Source organism: Maylandia zebra, linkage group LG3 (genome assembly GCF_041146795.1).
Source record: "Maylandia zebra isolate NMK-2024a linkage group LG3, Mzebra_GT3a, whole genome shotgun sequence".
Taxonomy (NCBI): domain Eukaryota; kingdom Metazoa; phylum Chordata; class Actinopteri; order Cichliformes; family Cichlidae; genus Maylandia; species Maylandia zebra.
In genome coordinates this window covers 22,716,621-22,726,509 of record NC_135169.1, presented here as the reverse complement: position 1 = coordinate 22,726,509, position 9,889 = coordinate 22,716,621, and the positions used below count along the sequence as shown (strand labels likewise).

Sequence of the window (9,889 nt, the reverse complement as noted above, 5' to 3'; positions counted from 1 at the left end):
GTTTAATATTTAGTATTTACTGTTATATTCCCATATATCATCGTGATGCTGTTTATAATTTTTTTTCTTCTGCTTGTTTTCTCTTTTTTTCTTTCTCAACAGGTGATCCAGGTGATTGATATATGTATTTTTTGTCTGCTTAAATTTTGTGTTTTTTGCCCTTTATCCCCGTCCCTCTTCCCCGCTGTTTTTCTTTCCCTCTTTCTTTCTCCCCTTTCTTTTCCCCAGTCAAATCTGTCCCGTATCTAGCAAGTGAAAATAAAATAAAATAAAATAAACAATAAAAGGTGAATCAAATAGACCATTACGGCAAGGCTTGGATGGTCCATTTTGTAAAGTAAATCAGTTGGGCAAAAGAGCCAAACGGGACAGGCAAAAAAAAAAAGAAAAAGAAAATTCATAATATGTGAAGATGACAGAAGCAAGGCCGAGTGCAAACTGTGTACTGGTAAGGAGAGTACATCGTTCAATACAAGCAATTTAATAAAACACCTGAGGACACATAATGCTCTGGAGTACACCAAGTTTGCTAAGGCTAACGCAAGACCAGAACAGCCAACTTTAACTCAGGTTTTAGAAAAGTGACAAAAAATGTCAAGAGAAAATCCACGGGCAGTTATAATAACAGAGGCTCTGACTCATTTTATCGCCCTGGATGACCAGCCACTGTTGGTCAAGGAAAACGTAGGATTTTGCCGTCTTGTCAGCATACTCGAGCCGCGATATGAGATTCCCAGCTGCTTTGGAGCGTGATGTCACGGGGGTGGGTGTGGAAAGGATTTTGGCCTGATGCGCCATTTTCCGGGTCCAAACAAAGCGCAAGCGACAAAGGAGTGAAAGCACACACAACAGCCATGGTTCCTACTTGCTGTGTGGTCGGCTGCAATGTTCGATCGCACAACCGGCACAGGAATAAGCTTAAAAAGGGTTTGTCTTTTTATTCTTTCCCAACCTGGAAGCAACATGAGGGAGCTCATATGGCGGACCTTACCAAACGAAGGCATCTAGCCTGAATAGCAGCCGTGAGACGAGCTGATATCCAGTTCGCTTCCATCTCCAGATATCACTTAACTTACCGGACATTTTCATTCCGGTAAGTTCTATATATGTTCATATCACTCTTTATAGCTTAATAATATTATCCTTGGTGGTCTCGGAAGTTATAGAAATTACTAACAAACATCGAATGGAGTGACTTTGTAGACATATGTGCTATGTAACTGTAAAGCAGTGACTGGAATTGCTCACAAGGTGTCATTGTTGAGCTGCATATACATTGTAAATTTTAGCAATTTTGACTATTTGTCCTCTGCAGGACACCATAGTTCAGATTTCTCGTTCGCGCGGGCGCCATCTTGGTTCAGTGTTTACTGTGGCTGTATCCCAATTTAGGGTCTGCAGCCTTAAAGTACGCAGCCTCAACGATCCTCAAGGGCCGCGTACTCAAAGACCGCTAAGGCCGGAAGTGCGAGGCTTGTGAAATGGGACGGTCTAGCCTCCGTTGCGCTGCCCAGGTTGCCTAGCAACCATGATACTAACAGCTGGAAAGTGTCATACAGCTTTGTTTGACAGAAATGAAGGAGAAAATCTTTTGTTCATTTGTTTCTTTCTTTCTACATGAACTTTGATCATTTGCAAAGGTAAGCACCGTCAGTGGTGTACTGCATTGATTTTTGGTTAAAAATAAGTGTTCCACTGTGTAAAATGACAGTTTGCTAAGCATATATTGTGTTTGTTGGGAGGTTCATGTATTGTCTGACGAGAGTATGGACACTTTGTGTGCATGTTCCATTTTGTAATATCTGCCGCAATTTCGGGCTACATTCCCGCTAGTTAGCAGAGCATTCATTCGGGCAAAGTAATGCAAGATGAAGCATTAGCTTTTCAGCTACAGTTTGCTGGTAATCCTGCTATGTTAGTTTTCTGTCATACTCATTCCTGAGACCGAGGAATTTTGTAAGGACATGATTATTTTTGCTTAATGTCGTTTTTATATATTTGTTGTTGGCTTTTACTATGTTGATAATCATGCAGTGTTTACTGTGATTTGCAAAGGGCCAGCAGCAGAGTTGGAGTGGTGTTTGCCCCAGCATCTGAATAAACGGCAGAGTCCGTGGTGTAGGAAGGCCCCTGCACTGGTTGGGTTACATAACGATTAGCTAATTCTTTCGCACAACTGTAGGGAAGCCTGCCTATGAAATGGCTGTAATATCTTGCCCGATTATCAATGTGGTAGTTTGCATCAACTTTACAATTATGGGCACATAATATGACAACGAGATTTTACCAGTTCATTGATAAATGTATAACATCAACTGTGGTAGGGGGTGAACCATGGCTATTACACTCGATGCACTCCAGCTGACTTACCTTGGTTTGAATGACGACATACTCACAGTTTGGCGGCTTGAAAGTAGCCAAATCTTGCACCCAGCCATTTGTAAATTGGATGTGCGCCTCCAGTGACTTGTAATTACGAAACTGGTTCGCAGTGTAAGCACTTACTCCACAAACAAGATATGTGACGATATCGGGGTAGGACAGTGGCGGTAAGTCGTCGGGGTCTTTACTCCACTGCCGTATTTCATATGGGTCCACATTTGCGATGCACTCTATTTTTTTCAAGTACCGCTGCTTCGCCTCTGGACGCAATCGGTCTCTATACCATCCATTTTCTTTTGAGCTGCTTTTAAGCATGTTTCTTGTCATCGTCGTTCCAACACAGTGTGTTTGTTTTGATTTATGGACTCGGAAAATGGCGCTGTGCTCCCACAATACATTGCGGCATGACATCAACTCCAAAGCCCTATACATCACAGACATAATGGTGCCAAAACGTTTTGAAGAGGTAGAAAAACATGTGCATAACCTCATGCAGGAAGTTTCAGCCTAAGTTTCACTACAGACATTTGGACAAGCAGTGTGTGCCCGATGTCACTCCTCAGTTTAAAGGCGCAGTGGATTGATGAGTTTGTTTGTTATCAAGTCACACTACATGCAAAGTCATTCAGGGGCTCGCACACCAGCCCAACCATCGCAGCTGCTTTCAATAGCAAGCTTCAGACCTGGGATATACTGAAACGAAGACGTCTGTCCACATTGTACTTTGGGATAATGCAAGACATATGATAATGGCCATGAGTGATGCTGAGCTGCCAAGCCTACCTTGTACTGCTCACACTCTCCAGCTGGTTGTTCATGAGGGCCTTCTGTCACAGAGGAGTGTTGCTGATGCGATGGCAGTTGGCTGCAAAATAAATGGACATTTTAAACATTCTGCTCTGGCCAGCTCCTGTCTCAAGGACATTCAATTACAGGTCAACCAGCCTGCGAAGAGGCTCCAGCAAGAAGTTTAGACCCGCTGGAACAGCACCTTTCATATGATACAGTCATTGATCGAACAGAAACGGGCTCTGAGAATATTCGTGTCTGAATATGGACTTCCTGATAGGCTCATGGCTCACCAGTGGACACTGCTGGAGAAGGTGATATTTGTTCTGGGTCGATTTGAGGAGTAAACTCGAAAATTCAGCTCTTCAGATGCCATGGCTGCAGATGTTATTCCAGCAGTCACTGTGCTCCACAGATTTCTAACAAGGGAGACTGATGAGGACCGTGAGATTAAAGCAATGACGGGAACCTTGGCTGCAGCTGTCAGGACGCGGTTCACTGACGTGGAAGAAAACCCACTCTATAGCATCGCCATGCTTCTCGATCCCAGGTGAGTGTATGCCTGTGTGTGTAACTTTGGCTGTGTGTGACTCTAACTGTTTGACTGTGTGTGAATATGACTCTGTGTGTGAATATGACTGTGTATTTAACTGTGTCTCTCTGTGACTGTATGTGTGAATATGACTGTGTATGTAACTGTGTGTGACTGCAAAGAAGAAGGTAAGCAAACCTATTGTCAGCTAACTTTTTTCTTTCTCTGTTTTAAATACAAAAATCGTTTTTTTTCTCCAGCACCACAACTGCTGCAAATGTCAAAGAGGTGCTGAAACTAGCAGGAGGATCATGACCTGAATGAACCACCTTCAAGAAAAACATGCAGTGACCAGCCCACTACTAGTCTGGACAGCATGTTTGATGAAATTGCAGATGAGCAGGCATCAGCATCGGTGGGCAGAGCTGCGGTAGGTTCCATTGTAGAGTTAGAAACATATTTTGGAAAGGCCACAATTTTACAACAAGACAAACCACTAAAATACTGGTTGGTTAATAAAGTGCGGTTCCCAGACCTGGCTAAACTGGCGGGCAGATACCTTTCAGCACCGTGCACAAGTGTTGATAGTAAAAGGATGTTCAGCTCAGTGTCACACATTGTGAATGAAAGCAGAAATAGAGTCATATATGATCATGCAGGCATGATTCTTTTCATCAACAAGAACCTGCCTCTCACTTTCCCCAAAACAGCTTAGTTCAGAGGTCACACCATTGCTTGCTGACTGAAGAGGTAGAAAAACACATGCATAACTTCATTAATCTTATGTGAATCTGAAAGCTATAGACAGTGCCAAATAGTTTACTGATATTTTGTTTGGATACAATATGGACATTCTGCAATAATTTAACAAAAGTGTTTATTTTATTCTGAAACCTAATTTGTATTTAATTTATTCTGAACAGAAGTGTTTATTTTTCAATCTGAAAGCTGGAGAGAGTCACAAATAGTTCACTATTATTATTTTTTTTATAATGTGGATACTCTGCAATAGGTTCATTAACGTTATGTTTCTCTGAAAGCTGGAGACAGTGGAAAATACTTTAGTTATTTTGTTTGTCTGGTTACAATGTAGACACTCTGCGATAATTTTACGGAAGTGTTTATATTTTACTCGAAATGTTATTTTTGTGGTCATTTTTATTAATATTTTATTCTTTATCGACAGAGAATAAAATAAAACCTGTCCTCCAATTCGTTGCATTTTTTGTGTGTATGGTAGAAGTATCGGTTTTTGTACTCAGTATCGGCAAGTACTCAGATCCAAGTATCGATATTGTATCAGTTTGAAATAATTAGTATCATTACATCACTACTTGAAAATTCTGAAGTGCATCGTGCTGATTTAGCTCAGTCGGGTGAGCAGGCAACCCGACTGAGGAAACGATTTCCTTAATGTGCTTAGAAATTTCCTCCTGCACCTCACCTCCATCATCAATAAAATCATCCATTTCTGAGTCATACTCATCTTGGCTGAGCGTGGCCAGCCCTGGTTTCAGTCCACTCTGAGGCCTTCTGCTACATGTCTTTCCCTCTGCTTTCCTGTCAGTCGTCTCTGTATCTGTCTAATAATGCTGGAAAGAGGCCAAAAATATATATTGGGGAAAAAAAAAAAAAAAAAAAAAAAGAGTCTGAAATGCTAAACTTGTCCCTTATCTCAAACAAACGATTTGTGGTGGAGAGAAGATCTCCTCTTGCCATCCATGCGTGTATTATGTTTTGTTAACTTACTGTATCCTTATAATTAATTAGCATTTGTTGCTTTCAGGGTCATGAGCATGTCACCAGTCTGTTTTGAGAAATAAAGTAATGATGCTGTAAAAATATGCATGCATAAAAAAGATGTAATGTACACCTTGATATATCTAGTGAACTACTTTTGATATGAATTAAGGAATAAAATATTAACAGAAAACTATTAAAATAATGAATTAGCTTTTCTTTTCTTACTAAGTTGACCTCTGTGACTTGATAAACTCTGCATCATGTGTGCAAAATCTTGTACCTTAAGTCCAACAACCTAATTTAGGACACTGATGAGAAAGGACTGACCGACTGACTGTGATGTTTATATGCAATCAAAAAACTTGTGATGGTTAATTATGCTAAAATTGGATTGATTGATGTGGATCATTTGGATTTGTGTGAACAATGCAGTGTAGCCTCTTTTGGGTTCTGTATGATTTTACAATGAAATAAGTACTGTTCAGGATATGCCAGAAAAAGCAGACTGAAAGTACAGGGAAATATTGTTGTATGTTCTGATGCTGTAGTTCAATCTATGCTGCAAAATCACCAGTGTTAAATAGACACTGAGTGTTAAATTTAAACCTTTGAAAGTTCATATTTTCTAACAATGACCTTGTATTTGTCATGATACGGCTGTGTGGCAGGCAGGATGAGGACCCAATCGCAAAAACTCACCGACTCAAGGGATGAACTCAAAAGGCAGCTTTATTGCTTAACAGAAGATGATAGGCGATACAAAACTAGACTGGGGAAAAACTAACATAAAGCTCACCAAGGAACACAGGGAAATCCACGCAGCATGAGGGAGAACGCGACACAGAACTGAGGGAGACGCAGACATAAATACACAGAGGGTTAACGAGGGAAGTGGGAGCACACGGGGAACACAGGTGACACTGATAATCATAACAAGACACGGCAGGAGTGAACACCACACTGGCGGGAGACGGGCAAAGTAAAAGAGGAAGTACAGAGGTTCAGACAGGAGGAGAGAGCGCACGGGGAAAACACAGACATAACGGACTGGGGAAACATGGAACAACCACAAAGGGAGACGAGGGCTCATAAATACACAGAGGGCACAACGGGGGGAGAGAGAGCACAGGGAGAACTTAGACATAACGGGCAGGGGAAACATGGAATAAAACATAAGGAGAGACGAGGGCTCACAGATACACAGAGGGGCACACAGGGGGTAAAAGCCATGAAGGGAAAACACTTAGGGAACAACACAACAGGGCAACTCAGGAAACATGGCCTAAATAGGGAACAAAATACAAACATACAAGAAAACTAAGAACACTGGGCCAACATGGCCCAGGACCATGACAGTATTATTTTAACACTACCAAGTTATAGAGTAACTGACTAACACTGAGCAGTATCAACAATATTCTACACTGGTGTAAGTGTTAAAAAATAGCGCTGAGTAGTGTTGGTAGTATTTTACATAATTTATTACTATGATGATGATGATGATGATGATGATGATGATGATTATTATTATTATTATTATCCTTTATTTATCCAGGTGAAAAGTCTCATTCCAAGAGAGACCTGGCCAATGGAGCGGCAAAAGTAAAAGAAAAAAAAAAAAAAGAATCAGCACCAGCATTTGTGCGTTGTTCTCTTTACTTTGGAGTACAACATTTTAAAAACTTTAAACATGTTGCACTGTAACAATGTTTATTCTAGGATACAGGTATATATTTTACAGTAATAACAGTGGAAACACAAAGTCGACAAATCAAAAGCTGATGGTGTTCGACTATAAGGTTTGCATAATGTTTATATGAGCTATATATGATAAAGAGTAGGCAGGTTTATACTGTAATCGAATAATTTTATGTTACTAAACTGCCAGTAGATTTAGCGTGAAATTTTCTGCAAGCGAGATTATATTTATTCTAAGTTAGTAGCAAATGTGATTTTTCCTCTGCCGTCAAAAGATGAATACAATGATGGCCACATTAATATAAACAGGCCCCTTTATCTCAGCATAAATACACCTTCATACATCACTCTTTAATCACACGACCCAATTCATCTCTTACCCCTAAAAACGTATTGTCTTCGAATCTGTTTGATGACATTAAGAAGAATTTTTAGTGATTGTTGCTTATACAGCTCACAAATTTACCATTTCTGTGTAGAAATAGCAGTGGTAACACCAGACTGCTTGGCAGATTAAACCAGGCTTCGCATCCCAATGTAACACAATTAACATTTTCTCTTGAAATGAATTGTACAGCCCAAACCAGGCCCCAGCAAAACCTTAATACCAGCAGCACAAGTACAGCCGTAATGGTGTAACATGCTCTCTGCTTTGACTGGTCAAAGCCTCCACCGTGTTTTCTTGGTCCTGAATGAATCAAACCACAAAGAACAGAAAGGCTGCAGAAGGAGACAACCATCAGCAATAGTATCAAATGGCAAAAATCCAAAAAGAGAAAGGCATTATTATTCGTCACCCAGCCTATACCTATAAAGCAAAACAGCCAAATACAGCCAATGCTTATGTTTCGGATTCTGATCCCTCTTTGGTTTTTCAGGCTCACATAAGTTATGGGGTGAATAACAGCCAGATAGTGCTCCACGCAGGTCAGGGTGTGAAAGTAATTCTCTCCGTGCCACGTCAAAGTAAAAAGAGTGTCCCCTACTTCTAACATGTTCAAATTTTTCTTGTAGATACCACAGCAGCTGAGGATATTCCCTGAGATGCCGACCAACTTCATGATGACCAGGTGGTAGGTGAAGCTGTCAGAGTGGCTTATCGTAGAGGGGGAGCACTTCTTACGCCATTCTTGGAAGCCATGGTAGAGGATGAAGATGCAGAGAGGGAGGAGGAGGAACAAATTTGTGATGCTGAATGTGGTGAAGATGAGAGAGCCTGGTTCTGACATGAGGCATTCAAGGTCAACTGGAATGTGGGCGTTAATGGAAGAAAGGTTTGGGTGAAGAAAAGTGGAGTCACTGGAAGAGGAAGAGTTTACTGACATCTAGAAGATAATCAGATGAATAAAATGTTAATATTACATCAGCTGTACGTGTATTTGTCCTGAAAGAAAAGAAGCAAAAATGACATATTGATGTTTTCAGTAAAGTATGTACAACCTTCAAATACATTTTTTGATAACAAAACAACACTATTTTCTAAATTGCTCTTATATCTACACAGTTCAAGTCAATTTCAGTCAGTATAAAGAAAAAAATCTGCAGCAATTGCAGCTTTTTTTACGTGTCTTTCTTTGATTGGATCTGCATTTTTTAATTTTGACTAAAAAGAAATATGTCAGATTAAACAGTACTCACATGAACACAAACAGAAAACATCCAAAAGCAAACAAATAGTTTAACAAGTGTTAAAGGACACCCACCTTTTCAGTAGTGCTTATTTCCAATCTTCCTTCTATGGTGTTAGAATGTGTGGTAAACTGATATCTGCACTTTATACAGCACTTTAAATCATTAGTGAGTGTTCATATCACATGTGGGAGGAGGAAGGAGGTTTTGCATGTTGCAAAGCAAGCTGTGATGTTTTGAATGTTTTTTAATTTTTTGTATTTTTCATTAGGTGAATGTTAATAATGCTCGCTCCTCTTTCATGGACACCAGAGCATGACCCAGGGACCCAAGATCTATTATTAGACTTATTACTTCTAATACTATAACTACTATGTACTGCTTCTCCCAGAAATGTAATTCTTTCCAGTTCAACTATGTTATTTTGCAGTCACTTCCTTAATGTGGTAGTGTACACTAACCAGATTCCTCCAACAGTTTTGTGTTTTTTACAGAATCCAAATCAACTTGTGATGAAATAGATGGTGCTTGTTTTAACAGCCTTAAGGGTTCAGAGAATGTTATGACGGATGCATTATGTATGTATGCTTAATTTGGTCTTGTTTTTTTTTCATGGTTCATTTCTGTAGGAAAATTTTCTCATTGTTCTCTCCACTTCCAAGCTGACCAGAGCGTCAGCATTTCCCCCCTTGGCTCAGAGATTATTATAACCATAAGAGATTACAATGAGATTTTTCTTTGATATGTTAACACACAACTTATACTTCACAAGTGAAACACAAATCATTTCATGAACGTAAATCTGTATTAAAATCAAATTTTCTTACCTCTCACCTAAACACAAACCATGAAAACGTGATTCCTCTTATCTGTCATGCCTACAATATTTCAAATGACTTAAATATAAACAACTAATGTGTGAGTTACCTGATTTGCTTTTTTGTTTTAATTAAAAAAGAGGTTTTATTTTGTTTCTAGTAGAGAATATAAGGTAGGAGGTTTGCTTTCTAAAGACTAACATATCAGCATGAATTTCCAAGTGATATAGTTCAACAAACACATAGTGTAACAGATATTTCTGTTTAGTCATATAGGGTGTTTAGTCATGGTTAAATA

General features: G+C 39.6%; 1 long non-coding RNA gene across 1 annotated transcript; it reads left to right on the top strand.

The window, feature by feature from the left end:
- Positions 1-3,343: 3,343 nt before the first annotated feature.
- Positions 3,344-8,937, top strand: LOC143417037 (uncharacterized). The gene is made up of 3 exons (XR_013097257.1): positions 3,344-3,721; positions 3,964-4,133; positions 8,159-8,937. It is a non-coding gene; the product is annotated as an uncharacterized LOC143417037 (long non-coding RNA).
- Positions 8,938-9,889: the final 952 nt, after the last annotated feature.